The sequence below is a fragment of the Leuciscus leuciscus genome (assembly GCF_965113295.1).
Source record: "Leuciscus leuciscus genome assembly, chromosome: 15".
Lineage (NCBI taxonomy): Eukaryota > Metazoa > Chordata > Actinopteri > Cypriniformes > Leuciscidae > Leuciscus > Leuciscus leuciscus.
This window is the reverse complement of record NC_138739.1, coordinates 17278180-17300157: the sequence shown is the minus strand read 5'-3', so window position 1 is coordinate 17300157 and position 21978 is coordinate 17278180. Positions and strand designations below refer to the sequence as shown.

At 38.0% G+C, this 21978-nt stretch overlaps 1 long non-coding RNA gene across 1 annotated transcript; it reads left to right on the top strand.

Moving 5' to 3' along the window:
* Window positions 1-9480: 9480 nt before the first annotated feature.
* LOC309476644 lies at window positions 9481-12513 on the top strand. The gene is made up of 5 exons (XR_014198306.1): window positions 9481-9642; window positions 10190-10301; window positions 11301-11381; window positions 11479-11603; window positions 11724-12513. It is a non-coding gene; the product is annotated as an uncharacterized lncRNA (long non-coding RNA).
* The last annotated feature ends 9465 nt before the right edge of the window (window positions 12514-21978 follow it).

Below are 21978 nucleotides of genomic sequence, written 5' to 3'. Positions count from 1 at the left end.
TACTTCGTGGTTCTCTTCTAGGTTATAAAATGAGCAAAACCTCCGAGTCCAGTCCAGGTAATTTTATATTTGGTTTGTGTGTATAAAAGTGGTTGTGTTATACTAGCCTGGTAATACCAAACTCTGCTACTTCGCTTTGCTTCGTAGACAGAGTCTGGAATGTAGAGGTGGGCAGATCGATCCTTGAGTATCGATATATCGATACTGACGTGGTATCGAAAAGGATCGATCCTCACATAAAAATATCGATCCAAATGTGTGTGTTTTTTTTACCAGTAATTTTTATTAATTTAGCACGCAATTCAGTGCGTAAAATAAGCTTCTAAGTGGAAAAATAAGCGAATGTTAGCGGATAATTGTGTAGGCTAGAACTTTTTCTCCTAGTCATCTGGATACAAGACGAGACCAATCAATCCCAGAGCGTTCGATGCTGGTGCTTCGCTGAGCTCACAGGCCCAGTGCGTTTGGGAAACAAAGCCTTGCTTAGATGACAGAGAAACAATCGGTTTTTTTTTTTTTATAAACAAAGCAAAAGTGTATATAACGGTTCAAAATGTTGACGTCAGTAAGATTTTTTTAATGAAATTAATATTTTTATTCAACAAGGAGCAATGCATTCAACTGATCAAAAGTGACAGTCAAGGGTTTTTCACTGTTAAAAAAAAACTACTTCATAAATGCTGTTCTTTTTAAACTTTGTTCATCAAATAATTCTGCATCATGGTTTCCACAAAAAATATGAAACTGTTTTCAACATTGATAATAATAAGAAATGTTTCCTGAGCTGTAAATCAGCATATTAAAATGAATTATCATCATGACTGGAGTAATGATGCCGAAAATTCAGCTTTGATCACTTGAATAAATTACAGTTTAGTATGACATAGAAAACAGATAGCCTATGTTAAATTGTAATATTACAGTTTTTACTGTATTTTTGATCAAATAAATGCAGAAGAGAATAAAAAATCTTACAGACCCCAAACTTTTAAACAGTAGGCTAGTGTACAATAGTACTTTTACTATAATTAGGGTAGTTTTGTAAAAGTCACTGACTAATAATTACAGGCGAGTTGAGAGCACAAATCACAAAATATTTAGTAGTCATGAAAACGTATTCAGATTTAGCATATTAATGATGCATTCACCTCATAAATCATGACACACTGCTCTAGCACAGGAAAGTGCATAAGTTCAAGTGCATGCTTTTAAAACGAAAAAGTATAGGTATCGGTATCGATATCGGCGATACTGGCCCTGTATTTACTTGGTATCGGATCGATACCGAAATTTGGAGTATCGCCCACCTCTACTGGAATGGCATAATAGAGAAGTGTTTTCTCTCTCGCGGGGGGGCACTTGTCTGAAGTTTAAAATCATTGGTTACCCGTAAGCCAATCACATAATGTTTGGTTATGGCGTGTGTTATGCGCATGCTCAGCCGCATCTAACTTCCACTGTAAACACACATATGATGCGAAAACAAAAACCATCGAGCGAAACACCGGAGTGAACATGGCTGTGAACGACTTCTGCAGATTATGTGAAGTAAATCTATGCATCCACGGTACAATCAGCGTCTACGTCACGGCTCTCAGCCCGCCCTCTGTTCGTTGATTGGCCCGGCTGTTTTCAGGCCGGAGGAAAACGGAAAGCTATGACGCTGTCTCAGACTGAGTACAGAAGCGAAATGAAATTGAGCGGAAGTACGAAGTCTGACGTAGTCAGGCTAGTGTTATACATGAACCAGAGCCATAGAGAGAGAGAGTTGCGACACTCCCATAGACCTCCGTTGTAAACAATGGCGGCGCTTTTAACCGCCTACTTCCGGGATATGAAGATCGGAATAGTTCCAAACAGTTGTCATTTGGGCGTTGGACACCATTCACTTACATTGCTGCGCGTCGAGTTGTTCCAGAGTTAAGTTGCCGAAATATCGACCTCTTTTGAATTGTCAACTGTCTATATTGTATCAGAGGCCCTTTGCGATGCTTATACTGGTCTTCATTTGTACATGCACAGCGTAATTATTTATATTTTATGTTGGTTGTTTCAACCAATTTTCAAGCACTGCCTGCTAGCTAACGTTAGTTAGCTAGCGCGACTTCGTCAGCTAAGATTTCGGTAATGAATCGCTACCACCTTTATAGCAACTTTTATTTAATTTAATTTTTTGGGATATACTAACTTTTCATTATGTTATTATTGTCTTGAGTGAAGCGGCTTGTGAGAACATTGCTGGACCTTTAGGATTGTTATGGCCATCACCAGTCCTGTCTGTTTCATGGATCACCTGCCCCTGGTTTTTGTTTTTCTTGTTCACACACACAAGCACACATTTTTGTTGTCTGTCATTGTTTAATAAAAAATATTTTATTTGAAAACCTTCATTTGTATCAGCCATGCTTAAATTCGTTTTTAATCTGTTATAGTTTTGATAATGTGTATGGCCTTAATCTTAAAATAATATTCTTAGTCTTAACATGATTATGTTTCACGTTGTGGTCCTGGGGGTGGCCACTTTCATCAGAAGAAGTGAGCTAGCTTCTAAGCGAATTCTGAACGGACCGCCACGGCAGACCTCTTTGCGTGATCACGAAGGTAGGCTAATGGCTGAATCAAAATTTATAAGCAAAATCACGGGAATCAATAGCCTAATACTGCCCAGTTGTGCTAAAATAAATATCATGAGACGTCCATCATCAGATGAATGATATGGAAAAGTCAAGTTAGAGCCGCTAAAGCCAGTGCTACTACCCATGCGAACATGAACACTAAGCTTTTCCCTCCAAAAATATAGCCTAAAACGTATCTCCAAATGCAAAACTGACATTAACAAAATGCAATAATGCAATAACAGCTGAAAAAGTACTTGGGTGTGTGTTTTATTTTATATTTACCGTTCAATAATGCAATCGCTGCTGTCTGTCCCATAGAAGAACATGACAGCCAGCGTATGTTTTGGAACTATTGGGGCTTACATGAACCACGTGACAGCCATAGCGGCGACATCAAAGAGTGTCGCAACTCTCTCTCTCTATGGCTCTGACATGAACGCGTTAACAATTCCGTTTTTGTGACGCATGCGCATTATTAACAGCTTGTTTACGTTCAGTGTCTTGTAGCGCGCGGTGCAAACCAACAAATGCAGTCTTTTTGCAGACCGAGGTGGCGAAGCGTTTGAAAACTTTTTATTCGCCCTTTGTTTAAGTGTGAATTAAATCATCTCTATTTTGTTCTTAGCACTGAATATCATGTCGTCATAGCAGCGTCAAGTAGGGATGGGGAAATGAAGCCTCATGAATCACTGAGGCTTTCCCCTGACTGTTCCGGGAAAAGATTCAAAGCTTCGAGAGTGTCGAGAACAGCGCCGAGAGCAGCGCCATCTGGTGCTTATTTAAAATAAAGCAGCCAGAAGCCTGTGTTAGAAGCTCTGGCAGATGAAGCAACCACAGGAGATTGCTCAAGATGGCGACAGGTCCACACGTACGTTAACGAGTCAGCCGATTTTTATAGGAATTACTGCACAAATTTTCTTTTGAACCTCTTTCATTGCCATCCAATGTGAGAGAATACTTCTGGAAGATAAATAGAACTGTCACAAAATACCTTATCTCTGTTTAAATCAGCAACTGAAGTATTACAGAGCAACGGGAATATAGCATTAGCTAACGTACAAGCTAACGATGGAAACTGATAAAACGGAACTGTGTCAGATGGAAACTACGAAGTGTGCTTCTATCACAGAAAAACGTAATATTCAAGAGATGCATTCTTATGCCTGCGTTAGCAATTCCGGGGAAGAATGTATTTCCTCTCCGAACACACCAGTGAAGCACACAGCTAAAAAAAGCAAAAACAGTAGATCTGACTCACAAGATCAACCGTCACTGTATGAGCTACAAAACACAATCATCTCAGCCGTCATAGAGAAGATAAATGAAAGGGCGGATAAAACCGATCAAGCCGTTCATTACAACACCGTCCAAATTGATGGTTTGAAAAAGTCTCTGGATTTCTGCCATCAAGAAGTCGTCGATTTAAAAAATCAACATGTCGCTCTTAAAAACAAGTGTGATCTGCTCCAGAAGAAAGTTAACGAGATGGAACAGAAGGTGAATGAGTCTGATCGCTACAGTCGACGACATAACCTCCGTCTGCACGGTGTTTCTGAAAAAGGGGACGCCCAAGTCAGATCGCAAGTTCGAGATATCTGTCGAGCAGTGTTACCTGCCGAGGAGGCTGAGATGGTTGTTGCAGCGGTGGATGTAGCTCACAGAATCGGGAGACCCAAGGAAGGAGGACAAGACCAGCCCCCGCGCCCAGTGATCATCAGGTTCATATCAAGAACGGCCAGGGATGTGCTGTGGAAAGGCTCCAAGGCAAACAACTACCTAAAGAACAACCGACTTCACTTCAAAGAGGATCTGACCGCGGCTGATCGAGCCACCCGCAGTCGTCTATGGCCAATGGTGGAAGCAGCTAGGAAGAAGGGTGACAAAGCCTACTTTGTTGGAGATAGGGCGTATGTGAATGGTAAAGAAATTAAATGATGTGACAGGTAAAGTGTAGTGTGGAAAGATGGTGTACTGATATATTAACAAGTTTATATTCTAAATGTATCAGTTTTACGAAGTACACAATATTCTGTTATGGCATGATATATACAAGTGCAGTAATTCTTGTAGTTTCAGTTAATACTCAAGCTCAGGAACTAAAAGTTTGTTCAGAGTTACTTTTTTTGGGTTATTTTTGTTCTTAATGTCAATTTCTATTCTTACTGTAAATGCCAGGGGTATCAAAAACTTGTTAAAGAGGAAATGTTTATTTTTGTACTGTCAAAACAAAGGTGCTGACTTTTATTTTATACAGGAAACCCATGCTTCAGAAGATGACGTTTCATTTTGGAGGAGTCAGTGGGGGAAGAATGTTTGGTTTTCATTTGGTAGTAACAGATCGGCAGGAGTAGCTATATTACAGGGAAAATTTAAAGGTAACATTATCAAGTATCTCTCAGACAAAAATGGCAGGTGGATAATTCTTCTTGTGGATATTGATCACTTCCAGTTTGTCATTACTAATATATATGCATCCAACAATAAACAAACTAATAAAACTCTATTTTCTATGTTAGAAGACAAAATAAATCAGCTGCTATTATCATTCCCTAATGCCAAGGTTATCTGGGGTGGGGATTTTAATACTGTTTTGGATAATACTGTGGACAGATGGCCCCCAAAGAACAATTGTGCGTGTGAATTAAACAATATTCGTAATAGAATGGACCTTATTGATATATGGAGACACAGAAACCCAAATCAAAAGGCATATACCTGGTCAAACAAGGATAGATCTCAACAATCTCGTTTAGACTTCTGGTTGATTTCATCAGATATTGAAAATAGAGTAGATTCAGTTATAATAGAGCCTGCAGTTTTTACTGACCACCGTGCTGTTATTATCAAGGTCAACATGGCTGCATTTATAATTAACTCCAGTAGAGATTATTGGAAGTTAAATAAAACACTACTTCAAAATAAACAATTTAAGAAAGAAACACAGAACATTATTGATAAATACTGGAGACAAGCTAATACAATAAATAATTTTGGTAATTGTTGGGAATTAATGAAATTTGAAATTAGGAATTTAGCTATAATATCTGGAAAGAGAATTGCCAAAACCAAAAGAGAAAATGAAACACAAATAATTGCCAAAATTGTGAAATTATCTGAATTAATAGATCTTTCTGAAAGGGAACTTAGAGAATTGGCAGCATTGCAACTCGAATTAGACAAAATCTATGAAGATAAAGCCAGAGGGGCCTTTATCAGATCAAGGAAGAAATGGCTAGAGTTAGGGGAAAAGTGTACAAAATATTTTTTTAATCTGGAAAAAAGGAATTATGAATTATCCTCCCTCTCTAAACTTAAAATTAATGACCAGATGTGTGAAGACCAAAATCTTATATCGCGACATGTTGTTGACTTTTATCAAAAGTTATATGCTACTTCTAACACTGAAAGTGTAGATAACACTAACTTATTTTTCAAAGGTATTGAAAAAGACATTAGAGGTATTGATGAGGGATTTAAATCAATTTGTGACCAGAGGATCAGTTTAGCAGAGGTTCAAAGGTGTATTGGCTCCCTTAAAGATAATAAGTCTCCTGGTAGTGATGGCTTGATAAATGAATTTTACAAAATATTTGGTGAAAGTGTAGCCCCATTTTTAGTTGCAGTGTTTGAAGAAGCCATAGACAAAGGAGAATTACCACCCACCCTTCGTCAAGGCCTCATTAAATTAATTCCTAAACCTAAGAAAGATAAATTAAGTATCGAAAATTGGAGACCAATTAGTTTATTAAACAATGATGCAAAGATATTTGCAATGATCTTTGCCAAAAGATTAAAATTAGGATTAGATGATCTTATTGGGGAGGAACAATCTGGTTTTATGCCTGGGAGAAATATTTGTAATAACATCCGTTTAGTTTTGGACATGATTGACTATAATGATTATATTTCAGATGATAGTTTTGTTTTATTTGTCGATTTTTATAAAGCTTTTGACACGATTAGTCATCAGTTTATGTTTAAGGCTATACAGGTTTTTGGTTTTGGAGACAGATTTTTGAGAGCAGTCAATACACTTTATAAAGATTGTAATAGCTCTGTTGGACTGGCCCATGGCACAACCCCAAGATTTGACATCCATCGGGGTATAAGACAAGGGTGCCCTCTGAGTCCCTTTTTATTTCTTCTTGTTACTGAAATTATGTCTGTACACATTAAAAAAAGTTCATTCAAGGGCATCACGGCAGTAGATAGAGAATTTAAATTATCACAACTCGCAGATGATACAGCAATTTTTCTAGCTAATGAATATGAAGTTCCAAAAGTGGTTCAGTGTATAGAGACGTTTTCAAAAGTATCGGGACTTAAAATGAACTTAAGTAAGTCGGTGTTATTACCTTTAAAGGAATGCAATATGTTGTCGATAAATAATATCCCTGTGAAGAGTACCTTCACATATTTGGGCATTGTTATTGATAAAAATGAAAAATCCCGTAACAACTTAAACTTTGACCCAATAGTTGAGCAAATAACAAAAAAATTTAACATGTGGTTAATGAGGGATCTTTCTTTAAATGGCAGAGTTTTACTGTCCAAAGCTGAAGGAATATCACGAGCTGTTTATGTGTCTCTGGCTTTGGGAATGCCTACTACAGTCTTTAAAAAACTAGATAAAATTCTTTTCAATTTCATCTGGAGAAATAAATGTCATTATCTTAAAAAAGAGGTATTATGTAACACAAGACAAAATGGAGGTCTGGAGGTTCTTTGTTTTGAAACAGTAAATAACACATTTAAAATTAAATGGCTTACTAAGTTAATTCAAGAAGAAGATAATATTTGGAATGCTTTCCCTAAATTCATTTTTAATTCAATTGGAGGACTCAACTTCGTGTTGAAATGTGACTATAACCCTGATAAATTGCCTGTAAAATTAGCTAATTTCCACAAGCAAGCTCTGCTGTCATGGAAACTGGTGTACAAACATCATTTCTCACCTACAAATTATTACATTTGGAATAACAGGAGTATTCAGTATAAAAACAGATCTTTGTACAACAAAAACTGGGTTAGTAATGGTATTGTTTTGGTTTCACAACTTATGAATTCGGATGGTCAATTGTTATTGTTTGAAGAATTTATTTCTAAATTTGATATTGCAGTTACACCAAAAGAATATGACATTGTTTTTGCTGCTATTCCAAGGAATGTTGTGCAGCTTATGATTGGATCCAGAACAGAGCTTTTTGTGACAGCTCCTGTTAACAATATTTTTCTGGGAAGTGTAGACGTTACAAAAAACAAATGTTCAAGTAATTACATTAGAAATCTTTTGGTAAATGTTACGGTTCCTCCTGCTAAAAAATTTTGGACATCTCTTTATAAGGATATTAATTGGAAAAAAATGTGGTTGATGAGTAATAAATTCTGTCTTAACAATAAAATAAAAGAAGTATCTTTCAAAATTATACACAGAATATATCCGGCAAAAAAGACGTTAGAAAGATTTAAGATTGATATTGATTATTCATGTAATTTCTGTGGCTCAAATGAAGAAACTATTGAACATCTGTTTTATCATTGTGTGTTTACTAAAATGTTCTGGATGAATGTACAAAATTTTATTGAAAGGAAAACAGGACAGTCATTATATTTGCAGGAGAAGGACGTTCTTCTTTACTTTGAGGACATTAATTTGGAAAAGGACTTGATTTTCTTTGTACAACTTGTTTTATTTTTAGGAAAATTTCACATTCATAAAAGAAAATGGACTGACAGCAAGCCATTATTTAACCTATTTCTACAAGAGCTATCTCATTACAGCACCACCATCAATGATCTTAAACAGTCAAAGGCTTTAAAAACAAATTCTATTCTAGAAAAATTTCTATGCAACTAATGTGTTTTTTGTATACTCTTTGTAACCTTATTTATTTTAATGTGTGTACCCCTGGCAAACAGTTTTGTTCTGTAGATATTTGTTAATAAAAAAAAAAAAAAAATAAAAAAAAAATAAAAAAAAAATAAAAAAAAATAAAAAAAATAAAAAGATGAAGCAACCACAACACACTCCATAGTTTCAATGTTATGTGTACAAATAAAAACCTTACATGTTGTGTTTGATTTGTTCATTAAATAAATTATTTTACCCATTAAAGTGTGACAATTAAAATATAAAATGAGCTTATATGATTCAATAAGATCTAATGTAGGCTCTATATATATTTCTCTCTCTCTCTCTACACACACACACACACACACACACACACACACACACACACACACACACACACAATGAATAAGGACATTGTCTGATAGGATCATCTGTTATTAAATGTGCTTATGACACTTGTTACTGATAGTGCTTAATCAACTGTAGGAATGACAGAAAGTTGATAAAGTTTTTAATTATTTTTATATTTTTGGATGTTGCCATTGCTCTAAATACAAACCCTTCACCAAACACCAACACCCCTCTCCCCTAATCCCACCCTAAACCCCAATACCAACACCAAATTACCTAAAATCACCAAAAAGTACAAAGATTTTACAAAAACAAAAAGACACAACAACAAAAAATAATAGCCTAAGTAGCGAAAAATAAATTTTGCTTATTTAAATGTAATATATTGTTTAACTTTCAAAGTAGGCTAAAGCACTCTCCTCACAAACACATCAACCAGACTGAGGCAACGACTCGTTAAATACGATCTGGAGTTCGAGCCTTCTGACACCCAAAGCGAAACGCGCACGTGACTGGAGAGAAAGTGAGGCTTCGTTTGTCATCGATCACGTGACTCTAGTAAACCAATACACACCCCGATACGGGGCTTCACTAGAAATGGTTTCGCTTGTGTGATACGTGCATCGATGCTTCAGTGTCATATGTAACATCACTAGCGTCAAGAGTCAAGACACAAACATAGCCTACTAACGTTACGATCAAGTTTTTTTTTATGACTGTTAAATTCAAACATTGTGAAAGTGAGTTAAAGCTAATCTGTAAATCCGTCTGTCTTCCAATTCAGTTTACAGGTATTTGTGCAAGCACTGGCAGAGCAAACAGGCACTTTAGCTTGAAATCATTCTTTGTCAATTCATACTGCATGTTATTTTGGGATAAATTATGTCCTAACTATTTATCTGTCTGTATTTTATTATTATGAATCTGTATTTTCTGTTCACATTATAAATATCATTAATAAATTATGGGTAAAATAAATTCTAAACATGTCTTAAAATCTAATGTAGTACACCAAGTTCAATTTAAGATGCCTTAATACTCAATTTACTCATTTAAATTATATAAATGTATTTAATAATCAGATTAAATGCATATTTAAACTGTTTCAGGCCTCCATGTGAACAATGCTCAAGGTTTTGTGGCTATTAACTTGAATATGTGAATAAGAAGTGTACATCTACAAGTGTAGATGTGTGAATATAAATCATTTTACATTTTGACACCCATGCTTTATAGAAAGCTCTCAGCATAATCAAAATTAAGGGTAATCACAATTATGTTACCATATTTACAGCCCTAATTTAAATTGTATTACATTACTGCATTTTGGAAATATTAGCCTCAACTGACTTTCTTTTTTTTTCAATAGATTTGGCCTCGACTAGTCAAGTGAAGAAAGCTCCTCTCATGAGATTGCAACAGAAAGCAAGCAAGAGAAATGAAGACGAAAGCAACATAATGCTGAAGATGAATCCAGAATTGTGAGTGTCATTATTTATATATATATATATATATATATATATATATAGTTTTTTTTATTACATGACGAATGCCCCTAACTGGGCAACCACACAATGCCTTTGTTCAGACCTGGAATTTACATGTGTCTTGGGTGATTTATGTGTCTTTATTGCCATAATTCATGATGACACATCAATCACTATAACAAAAAGTTAAAGGGTTAGTTGACCCAAAAGTGTAAAATTGTTGTCATTTCTCACCCTCATGTCATGAAAAGACTTTCGGTTATCTTCGAAACTCAAATGAAGATATTTTAAATCCGAGCAATTTCTGTCCCTCCATTGACAGTCCACACAATTACCATTTTGATGCTTCAAAAAGTTGATAAAGAGATCATAAAAATAACCCGTATGAATTGAGCGGTTTAGTCCAAATTTTCGGAAGAGACTCGCTCGCTTTGTGATGAGATTGAATTTAGACTTTTATTCACGTATAAACATTAATCAACAAACATAAACAGAAGAAAAAGCAAATGTGGATTAAACTGCTTGGTTCATATGGATTCATTTTAAGATTAACTTTTTGAAGCATCAAAGTTGTAGTTGCGTAGCTGTCAGTGGAGGGACAGGAAGATCTCAGATTTCATCAAAAATATCTTCATTTGTGTTTCAAAGACGAAAGAAAGTCTTGTGGGTTTGGAACGACATGAGGGTGAGTAAATTACAGATTTTTTTTTTTTGGAGTGAAACTAACCCTTTAATAAAATAACGTGGCCTAGACCTCATCAGAACAATCGAATCTCAATGCATCTTGGGTGCGTTTACACCTGTACTTCGAGTTGTTCACTTGTGCCCAAGTGTCACCCAAGATGAATGTTAATGCCAGGTGTGAACGGCACTACTCTGTGACTACACAATCATCTGAACAGAATGGATCATCTGAGAGAGATATGGTTGTCATTATGCTATGTAACTGTTTGATGATGGTTTTGTTTTGTTTGTTTTGATTTTTTTGGTTAGAAGACCTCAGCTAAGTTCCTGAAAAGGCTTCTCCCAAGACCTTCAAGGACCTGATCGACTCTGCAGAATCTGCTATGAAAGGTGATGAAACTGATGATTCAGGTTAGACTAGTTCAGAATAAGATTATCTATACGCGTTCATGCATTTTTTGCTTAAGTTGTCACATCTGTTATTTAGAGTGGGCCAGTGATCTTGCATCGATTCGTCTCCTCCTTGATTTGATTCTACCATCACCACAAGGCTGCAAGAGACCTGGATAGACGTCCTCATATCAAGCTGAACAACACCTTGTCTTCAAAAAGGTAAATTTGGACCTATTGTCTGCCTAAAAATATTGCCATTTGGGTTGATTGTATTGTGGAAAACTAATATAAAGACGGCCAATTGGAGAGCTGACTTTGTGTTATTTTTGTCTTTGGCAGGGACCAGCATACAAGAACACCTTGATTGCATTAAAGAGACCACACAGTGTACCTGCTCGCTGTCGGTGATGCTGATATGGCAGTAAACTCAAAGACTACTACTACCTGCTCGCTGATGGGACAAAGAGGAACTGCATTCATGGATGATACACAACTGTCAACAAGTAGTTTTCTGCAATCTTGTTCAAATCTACCTGTCATATTTGTTCATGTCTAGGCAAATTTGATTATTTTTTGCATTTAATTTTTTCCTTCTGTGCAACACCTCGTGAATGTGATAATTTGACATTTACACATCTGGCATATGTTTTAAAGGAGCCATTTTGCCCATTTGTAAATAAACTTTGGATTTATACATCTGTCTGAAGACTCTTGATATATAATAGTGTAATTTTTTTTTTGCACTGAACAGAATACTTTATTAATAATAACACTTATAGTGTAATGCAATGGAATTAATATAGTGAGTTAAATGTTCCATTACTTTTTAACATCCTGGCTGTAGATAAAGCAGGCTATTTAATTTATGGCATTACATTTAAAATTAACATTTAAAAACGATTGAAATTCCATTGAAATCACGTTGATCCTTAGTTCAGTTGAAATTTAAACATTGTTTCAATATTCCTGATAATTGAAATACCATTGAAATTCCGTTGATCTATGGACAGGATTTCAACGTTGTTTCAATATTAAAACAGGGTGCAAAATGATGTAGAATCAACATCAGAGTTCGATGTTGATTCAATGACTTAATGTTGAAAACGGAATGTTGATTTAACATAGTTTCAATGACTGTTTGCTATGACTTTGCATAGGCAGTTTACTGTCCTAAGGGCTTGGACCACTGCGATGAACACTACATTTTTTATTTATTTTTTTTAATGAAGGAAAGATGAGGGTTTGAGAATATTAGCAAAACATTCCTAGATTTTTTTATTTTATTTTTTATTATAGAAACACTGATTTTGATCATACGGTTCTTATAAATGTCTATTGGTTTGGTCTACTGGTTTGTGTGTGTCATTTGAAAACAAAATACCATTTTGAGAAGAAATAACATTGTTTTGAATGTTTCATTTTGCAGGAGAATTGAGGGGTTTTGCCCATTGTGTGTGTGTTTTTTTATTTGTTTGTAGAGTTCTGAGAATATGAGGCATGCTTTCAGAAAATGTGTGTAAACAATCGAGAAAAACTGTAACAGTGCTACAGCTCACAAACACAGTGCGCCACCGCCCCCTACTGGACAAACACACCTGCCAAAGAACATTTCCGTCATTCTTTTGAGCATTTTCATAATGCCATACATCAAAACAATCCTTACACCCCCAATTTTAAGGCTATTTATGTTATAAATCAATAGTAACTAGATAAATAGCTCAAAAGTGCAATAAACAAAAAACGAAAACATTTAAATCGTTCTTTCTACATATTTGATTAAATACAGAAATATCACAAATGTCAACCTCAAACTTGTAAATGTAAAAAACTTGCATAAAACACTTTAAAACTACACACAATTGATTTGAACTGTTTACATAAATTACTTTGTAAGATACACTCATTTTTATAAACAGTGCGTTGTGGAGTCAAAATGATGAAGCAATGATAAAAAGAGAGTAGCATATACAGCAAAAGGGAGGCGATATTTTTTTTTCCCAGGATGGTAGGGGAAGACTCATGAATATTCATTAGGGAAGTCATCCCTGATTGGTCTGATGACCTACCCCTAACCCCACCCCTAAACCTACCCGCCACTGGGGGTCTAATGACCTACCCCCTAACCCCGCCCTAAACCTACCCGTCACTGGGGTTAAGACCAATCAGGGATGACTTCCCTAATGAATATTCATGAGTCTTCCCTTACCTTCCTGGGAAAAAAAATATCGCAAATGGGAGTCAAATGTCGCAGCTTGTGACGTCACAACATGCGACAAACCCTGAGGTCATATGAGGTCATAGTGCACAGAACGTTTTATGAGCCATCGGAAGGAAGATGTAACTCAATCGCAGATCTATTGAACATGTGTGCAAAGACGTGCAATGCATTTTTAGTGTTTTTGTTGTAAACGCAATTTGTACAGACTCAATAGAGGGTGAAAACAACGCAACAGGAGCAATGAAATGAGAGAAGTGCATTTTAAAATTCTGCATATCCAAATACTGTGATTTAGCTGATGTAGGCCTATGCACCTTCTGTAAGAATGAAATTGAAGACATCTGTCATTTGTTTTTCTCTTGTAATGTTTCATTAATTTAAAATATATATATATTTTTTTTTTATTAAAGCTCTCATTGTTTTTCTAAAGTTAATATGAATGGTAATCTATTGCATTACTTTGTCTTTTTGAAAACCCAAACAAATCTTTAGAATCTACTTATCCTTGTGGCAAAGTTTTACTTTCACAAACAAAGGTTTCTTAAGAAAATTCCTACTTTTAATGATTTCTTATGTAAAGTAAAATATTTAATCAAGTCACTAAGAATAATTGATAGAAATAGAAAATGCACTTCTTTTTTTGTTCCTTCCATTTTTTAATTAGCAATAATGATTTTACTTGTTTAATATATACATTTTTGGAAATGTAAAAATAAATAAATAATATATATAATTTATCCCTCGTGCGCCTCATGCAGCATCACTTGGAGAAGTCGGCAGCTCGTTGACTCTTAGTTTAGTATGGGTGCTATTTGTTTTCTATTGTTTAATTGTATCTAATAATACAGTTTTTCTCAATTGCTAAAACACAATTTCTGAAACCTTGCTCCATTTTCTGAAAACATTAAACACAAAGCCTCATCTTCAAGCGCTATTCACAAAACCTCTGACTCCTCTTGCAAAATGAAAATTTCGCCTAAAAACAGTTTTACCTGTGTTCAAAATCATAAACAAAGTGATCAAAATGATATACACTATCAAGCAGTCAGTAAACAATACACCAAAGTCATCAGGGAGAACTACATTTTTAGTCTCAAAACAAATTTCATATTTTTTCATTGTACAGTCATTGTTTCATTGTTTCAATTTGTTCATTGTACAGTCTACAGCAATGCACTGTACTACAGTATACAATACTCAAAGGGACACAAATGAAAGGAGTAAACGTGATCAATGTGCTTCTTGTCTTTGGCCTGGGTCAGGCCAGAGCACTTCGTCGACATCACAAGCAATATTGTCCCTCCTGAGGCAACGGGGGAAGAAGCCTCTTGTGTGCCGTATCCAGCCCTGACATGATTCCTCACCAATATCACCACAGGCTAAATCCACGGCTTGCAGCAGATTTACTCTGGTGTAGGGTTGTCTATCATAAACTTTCCATCTCCAAGAGGAGAAAAATTCCTCAATCGGATTCAGGAAAGGCGAGTATGGAGGGAGGTACAAGTTCATAAACTGCCCATTGATGTTAAAGGGGTGGTAAAACACGATTTCACTTTTCTAACTTTAGTTAGTGTGTAATGTTGCTGTTTGAGCATAAACAACATCTGCAAAGTTACAACGTTCAAAGTTTAGAGCAAAGGGAGATATTTGCTTTTAAAGAAATCAATTTCTAAGAACTACAGAAACGGCTGATAGGGACTACACGACATTCCTGTGGGCTTGCTGACATCACTAAGCCCAATATTTACATCAACCCCTCCTCTGGGAACACAATACATAAAGGGGGCGAGGCCATTTTATGTTGCTTTGGAGAAGAGTTGTTGTGGTAGTGGAGTGTTGTTGCCGCTATGCCGTCGAAACGCTGTTTTCACCCAGATTGCAGGTCCACTTTGTTCAGTCTTCCTAAGGACGGTTACAATTTATTTTTAACTCGGTCCCTCATAATTATAATCCAAATGTTGCACATTTTCCAGAGAAAAGCTTCCTCAATCTACACGAGTTACAATGTAGGATTCGCAAACGGCTTGTCCTGAAAGATCGAGCAGTTCCAACTTTAAAAACAGAAGCTGTTGTTTACGACCAACAACCTGTAAGTATGATTTTTTCGTTGATGTGTTTTCCTGTAATAGTTCGAATTGTTAATTGTACGTTGTAGCGAGGAAGTAAACGAAGGAATGTCTCCACAAACCAGTTTGTTAAATGCTAATTCATACTTATCCGACAAACACATACAAACTTGTTTTTAATATCACCAGCGCAGCGAACTTGGAATGTTCGTGGTTGTTGTCGTTTATAAGTGATCACTGTAAATTATGCTTTTATGTATTGTTTATCTACAGGCATGCTAAACATGGTTTGTGTTTGATTTGGCTGTTGTAAAGCCAATGTTTAGTGTTCGTATTGGGTTAATAGTTCTGGCGACAGATATTTAGCTACAATCGTTTTAAATATACAAAAGTAACAGTCAGTGTCATATAGCGATCACAATAGATCTGCATTTAATTTTTTTTTAAATCATACCTTTCTGAAACGTCCTTTAACAGCCGTTCTTGAACAGGCTCTGCTCAAACTGGTATGGCATTGGCAATATTAACGCCGTTGTTTACCATAGACAGTAAAAGAAATGGACACAGCGACCCCATTGGATTCAACGGAGACATAAGCCAATTAGAAACTCTTACTTCCTGGGGGTCGAGCGTACTGCGCAGACTCAAACTGAGCTTGACGACGTAGATGTGACATGAGCAAACCGTCTGTCTTCTAGTAGCTGTGCCAAGAGAAATCTGAATCATTCCCTTCCGAGACTTGTAGAGACGGAGAGTGTGAGTAGGAGCTGTCTATGACCTAGGAGCAGGAGAAACTTTTAGTAGGTGTTCTGATTAATTACTTTGTCATTTTGCCTCCACGTCCTCCTGATTACCCGCGCGCTTCTCCTCCTGTCCATATGGTAATTTCCTACTGTGCGACAGAGAGTCGCGTGGCTATGACGCAATCGTTAGCCTATTTTTACAAAAATTGCTTAGACGGGGCCATAACGTAAGCTACAAGGTAATGAAGCCTTTTATACATTTTCGTGTTTCTTTAGAAATAAATAATGGACAAATGGAGTCTTTAAACGCCTCAGATGTGAAGTTATTCGCTGTCAAAGTGACGCCAAAATGAATGGAAGTCAATGGGATGCTAACAGCAGGTGGGGGTCCGCTAGCCAATGGCGGCGCCCGGGGGTACCTTCAAAATAATAGAAATCCATGGCCCCCTGTTGTTTACTGAAGCACAAACTACCGGTAAGGGTAAGGGGCGTTTCCGAAACAACGTGAACTTGGCGGTTAGCGAATCACAACACACTGGGCCAGCTAACCAATCTGAGCCCATTGCGTTTTTTTGAGGGCGGGGCTTCATAGAACCCGGAATCATCAGAGCGTTTTTACAAGGAGGGACAGAGCAGTGTAGAATAATGGTTAAATATGTGAAAAATAATGCGAATTTTTAAAAACGAAGCATGAACACATGTTACAGTGAACCCCACAAACACAATCAAGCCTTCGAAAAAAGGCGTTTTACCACCCCTTTAACATTATTTACCATGTTTCTAGTATGGTTATTGCTGGCCATTGAACAATGGTTGCTGTCGCTTGACTTCCAGTTACAAGTGATTGGTTGCTACGGCGTTGGACGATACTGTTTGGCTGCCACGAAATGGCAGGTCCCTCCTAATCATAGATACACTAGATGTCACCTGGGGTTCTAAACATGCGTCAAAACCGCCGCCATCTTGGAACAGGGGTCTTGTCATAGGAAGTAGCTGGGTAACGCTGCTATCTCCGCCTGTACTACGAATTCATGGATGATGCCGGACTTTTGTGCTGCATATGGATGTTCAGACGAACGAAATCTAAACCAGACAGCATGGGATTACATTTACTCTGTGGATGGTAGTAGTCAAATTGTTTTTTTATAAGTTAAGTGTACATTTCTCTGCTTGGAGGAAGAAAATGAACTGTGATTCTCGCACAGAAAATGATCTGTGAATGTGCTGTACTCTTTAGATATTATTTGAAATAACCCTTCTGTTTAGAATGTACAATATGCAGGAGTTGATCCTCAATAGGCTACCCACTTTTGGCTGTGTTGTGCTGTGTTGTTCCTAACTTTTGATTTTTTTACCGATTGTAGGCTATACTTTTAATGGAAAAAACAGTGTGACGCTTGTAACCTGTAAGTACAGTCCTAATAGTATGCTTATCCTCTCCCTGTCAATCTTCAAACAGTACATCCATGATTATTATACATAGAATTCCACAAATCTTCTGTGTGAGTTTTGCACACGGATACAGTGGGCTCAAGGGCTTGTTTCTTCCTTGCAAACTGGGGATGGAGGTGTGGAAGGACACTGGAATTTGTGAAAATGTCAACTGTTTAAAGCCTTTCTTTAAAATTAATTTCATTTTGTATAAATTGTATCTTAATTTTAATTAATTTTATTCATCAACAAATTGCCTGTTAATATAATCATGGAGGCGCCACTTACATTGCACGTTTTTGCTTGTTGCACGCACACGTTATGTCGAAAAAACGAGATATTATGTTGAAATAACATTATTATTAATAAAACATATTTTAGAATATTTGATTGAATGCTGAATGTTGCGCTTGTTCAATTTAATAAAATTAAAACTTTAATTGTGATCATTAAAATAATTGAATATTAAATATTTAGTGGCCAAGTTTTGCTAATTATATATATATATATATATATATATATATATATATATATATATATATATATATATATATATATATATATATAGTGATAGTTTATTCTAAGTTTACTCAAGTGAGCACTTCCGTGAGCACTTAACCTTATATATAAAAAAATAAGGTTAAGTGAAACATCTTTCCCTTTGAAACATCACTTATCAGGCTTATGCTACTCTGAATAATACCTGAACTTCGTATTTTGAGCACTTCTTGCGTTGTTGTTGTTCTTGCCTCTTCATGATGACTCGCTTAATTTAGTCCTAATTTGTAAGTCGCTTTGGATAAAAGCGTCTGCTAAATGACTAAATGTAAATGTAAATGTAAGTGGAAGAATGTGCCTACTAGCAAATGCATTATATTTTGAAAAATAAGTAATTATCTTAATATCAAAACCTTAAATTTCCTCTGGACTCAATGATAAATACATGTCTGACCGTTGGAACGAAACATAAAAACTAGAAAATCGCATTCATGACGATTTATGGTGATTTTATTTCCGTTAGACCTTTGTCTACATTGACGCTGATGCATTAAGAGGAGGGGCTCCCCTGTTCCAAGATGGCGGCTCTATTGACGCATTCGTTCCAATGAACTGCCGTATACCAGGCGACATCTAGTGTATATATCTATGCCTCCTAATATGGCAGGGCTTCCTGCTGTCAACAGCAGCTACTTTCTGCTGCCAGCTGCCAATTTTTTTGCTGAACCCCTACTGGTAATCTGGCATACCGGGCAAATGCCAGGTGGGTCGACGTGCTTTTTGGACCGATACATCTCATAATTTCTTAACGGCCCATAAAACTCATACATCGTTTGCCCATTCGTTTTGTATTCTTTCCAGCCAGGGTGGCAACAACAAATCAAGCATTCATGCATAGTTCTCTTACGAGAGGTTCTCTCGTATTGCGTAAGATGCATACGCATCGGGAAAGTCTTCTTTCTTCGAGATCTGAAGCCAAAAATTATCCTTAATTTTGTATTCATTGTCAACGCAGTGCGGCAGCCGGCAGACCATGGCAGGCTGTATAAGCGTGCTCATTGGCTGCTCAGCGGCAACTGCTTAAGCCTACCAGTGAGCCCTGTGTGACGTCACATCCAATAAGGGCGCTTCGCGCCCTCCACACCCCTCTAACTGCCAGTGTGTATATTAGGAGGGCTCACAGGCTGAAATATCTGATTTTCTAGTCTTCAGCGAAACCAGTTGAAACCAGCGACCAGCAAGCCTAGGACAGCGCCTGAGGAAGCCGGCCGCCTTCACCACCTTCAGCCATCCGTGCCTGCTACGCTATCCGGCGACATATCCTTTTATTACTGCTGTGTGTGTTCGCCCTGCGACACACACTTTCTCTCACTGTTCTAAAAGAGCATGAGGTGTTTTTGTCAAAATACCTCGTTTTCCCTGCGGCTCGTGCCGCGCCCCGCTCAGCAACGGAGACCGCCACCTAGAGGTGAGCGGGGCGCGGCACGAAATTTATGCTGTGGCAGAATCATAGGCTTTCGCGCCAGAGACCCGTATTCGATCCGAGCTCGCGGCCAGCTTTTCTTACATACAGAAAGCGAAGTGCTCTCGAATGCTCTCGAATGTGCTCTCTGCCTGGGCCGCGAGCACGTCGCCACCGCACTCTCTACGGGCGGCTGCCCAGAGTGCGAAGAACTTTCAATGTCGACCCTGCGGGCTCGACTTGAAGTTTTCGACCATGCTGTCGCTTCGCCTGTCCCTGCCGGGCCGCGCAAGAAGAGGCGCCGCTCGCAGAGACCACCGGAGACTGATGTGACTGAGGAACCCTCTCGCCCTCCCCGCCCCCCCTCCCGGCCGCTCAACCGCCGGCTCTCGCACGCGCCGCCGCCGCGTCAGGGGATGAGGCGAATGAGATAGACATCCTCCCTTTGTTCGAGCCGCACTACTGCGCCGCTCACAAGGGATGGCAGAAACGGACGGTCTCGGAGCGAGCTTACTCTCCCTCTGTTCGAGCCGCGCAAACTGCGCCGCTCACAAGGGATGGCAGAAGCGGACGGTCTTGGAGCTCTCTTTACGTTACAAGAAAGCTACTCCGTCCTCGCACGTCACTCACCGGCGAAAGAAGAACAGAGTGTTTTCGTCCCGCCGTGGCCGGACCTACCTCCATTTCTCACACATTTCTCAGTCCCCTCTTAAGTTCAGGCGACTGGAATTGTTCATATCACAGAATACGAGCCTGTTATAAATACACGCACGCCTGCAAGCAAATGCCGTCACAAGACATGATGACGCTCTCTTATATATCCTCGCTCTAACCAAAAGCTAATGTATTCTCCCCTGTGGCTCAGTGGTGGAATCTTAGGCTTTCGTGCCAGAGACCCATGTTCGATCCCGGCTCTCGCGGCAGATAAAAATTTATGCTGTTCGCTTCTCCAAGCTCGCGGCCAGCTTTTCTTACATACAGAAAGCGAACCCGCTTCTCCCCCTTGTTGGGCCGCGCAGATTGCGCCGTTCACAAGGGATGACAGAGCGGACGGTCACGAGCAACGTTCAACGCGCGCGCCTCACTCACCGGCGAAAAGAGAAGAGAGAGTGCTTTAGTCCCGCTGTGGCCAGACAAACCGCCAATTCTCACACATTTCTCAGTCCCCTCTTAAGTTCAGGCGGCTGGAAATATTACTATTGCAGTAAACGAGCCTGTTTTTACACACGCACGCCTGCAAACAGACATGAGGTCGCTCTCTTATATGCTCGCGCTAACCGAAAGCTAATGTGTTCTCCCCTGTAGCCCAGTGGCAGAATCATAGGCTTTCGCGCCAGAGACCCGTATTCGATTCCGGCTCTCGCGGCAGATAAAAATGTATGCTGTTCGCTTCTCCGAGCTCGCGGCCAGCTTTTCTTACATACAGAAAGCGAAGCCGCCTCTCGCACCACTCCTACTCATGGTGCTCGATTATTTATGAGCGTCTATACACGAGGGAAGAAAAAACGGTTAAGTCCCGCTGCGGCTGGACCACCGTCAAAGCTTCACGCTCTTTCAGTCCCCGTTGCCACGGCTACTGCAGATGTTTACCTCGCAGCCAACGAGCCGGTATATCTACCCGCTCGCCTGCGCGCATTCATATGTTATGCTATGTCCTCTGTAGTGAACCCCAGGACTCAGTTGTTTTAAAAATAAAATGACATGAAATTATATGTATAGGCAAAAACAATGGGATTTACAATACATTTTTGGGTTTCAGGATTTATTTTAACTAAAATTTGTATAAAGATGATTCTCAACTATGTTATGAAAGATTTAACGGAATTAATTGATACACCATTTTACTTTAAAGGTATAGCGGAGGATCTTTCCAAATTTTAGATAAGACCCGCCCTCTCCACTTTTTGAAAAGTTTGATTGATTCACCAGAATGATTGACAATTAGGAGGACCAATAGTTTAGACTACCCACCAGGAAGTAAAACATCCTCCGCTATACCTTTAAGCAATATGTGGGTAAAATGGCCATACATTAATATTCTCATTCAATGCAAAGCATCTATACATTGTATATAATGTGCACATTAATGTGTTCTTGGAGCAACATTTAATGAAAAAAGAAGTGTAATAATTGGAGTAATAATTAGCAACATTTTAATCATAATATCTAATATTTA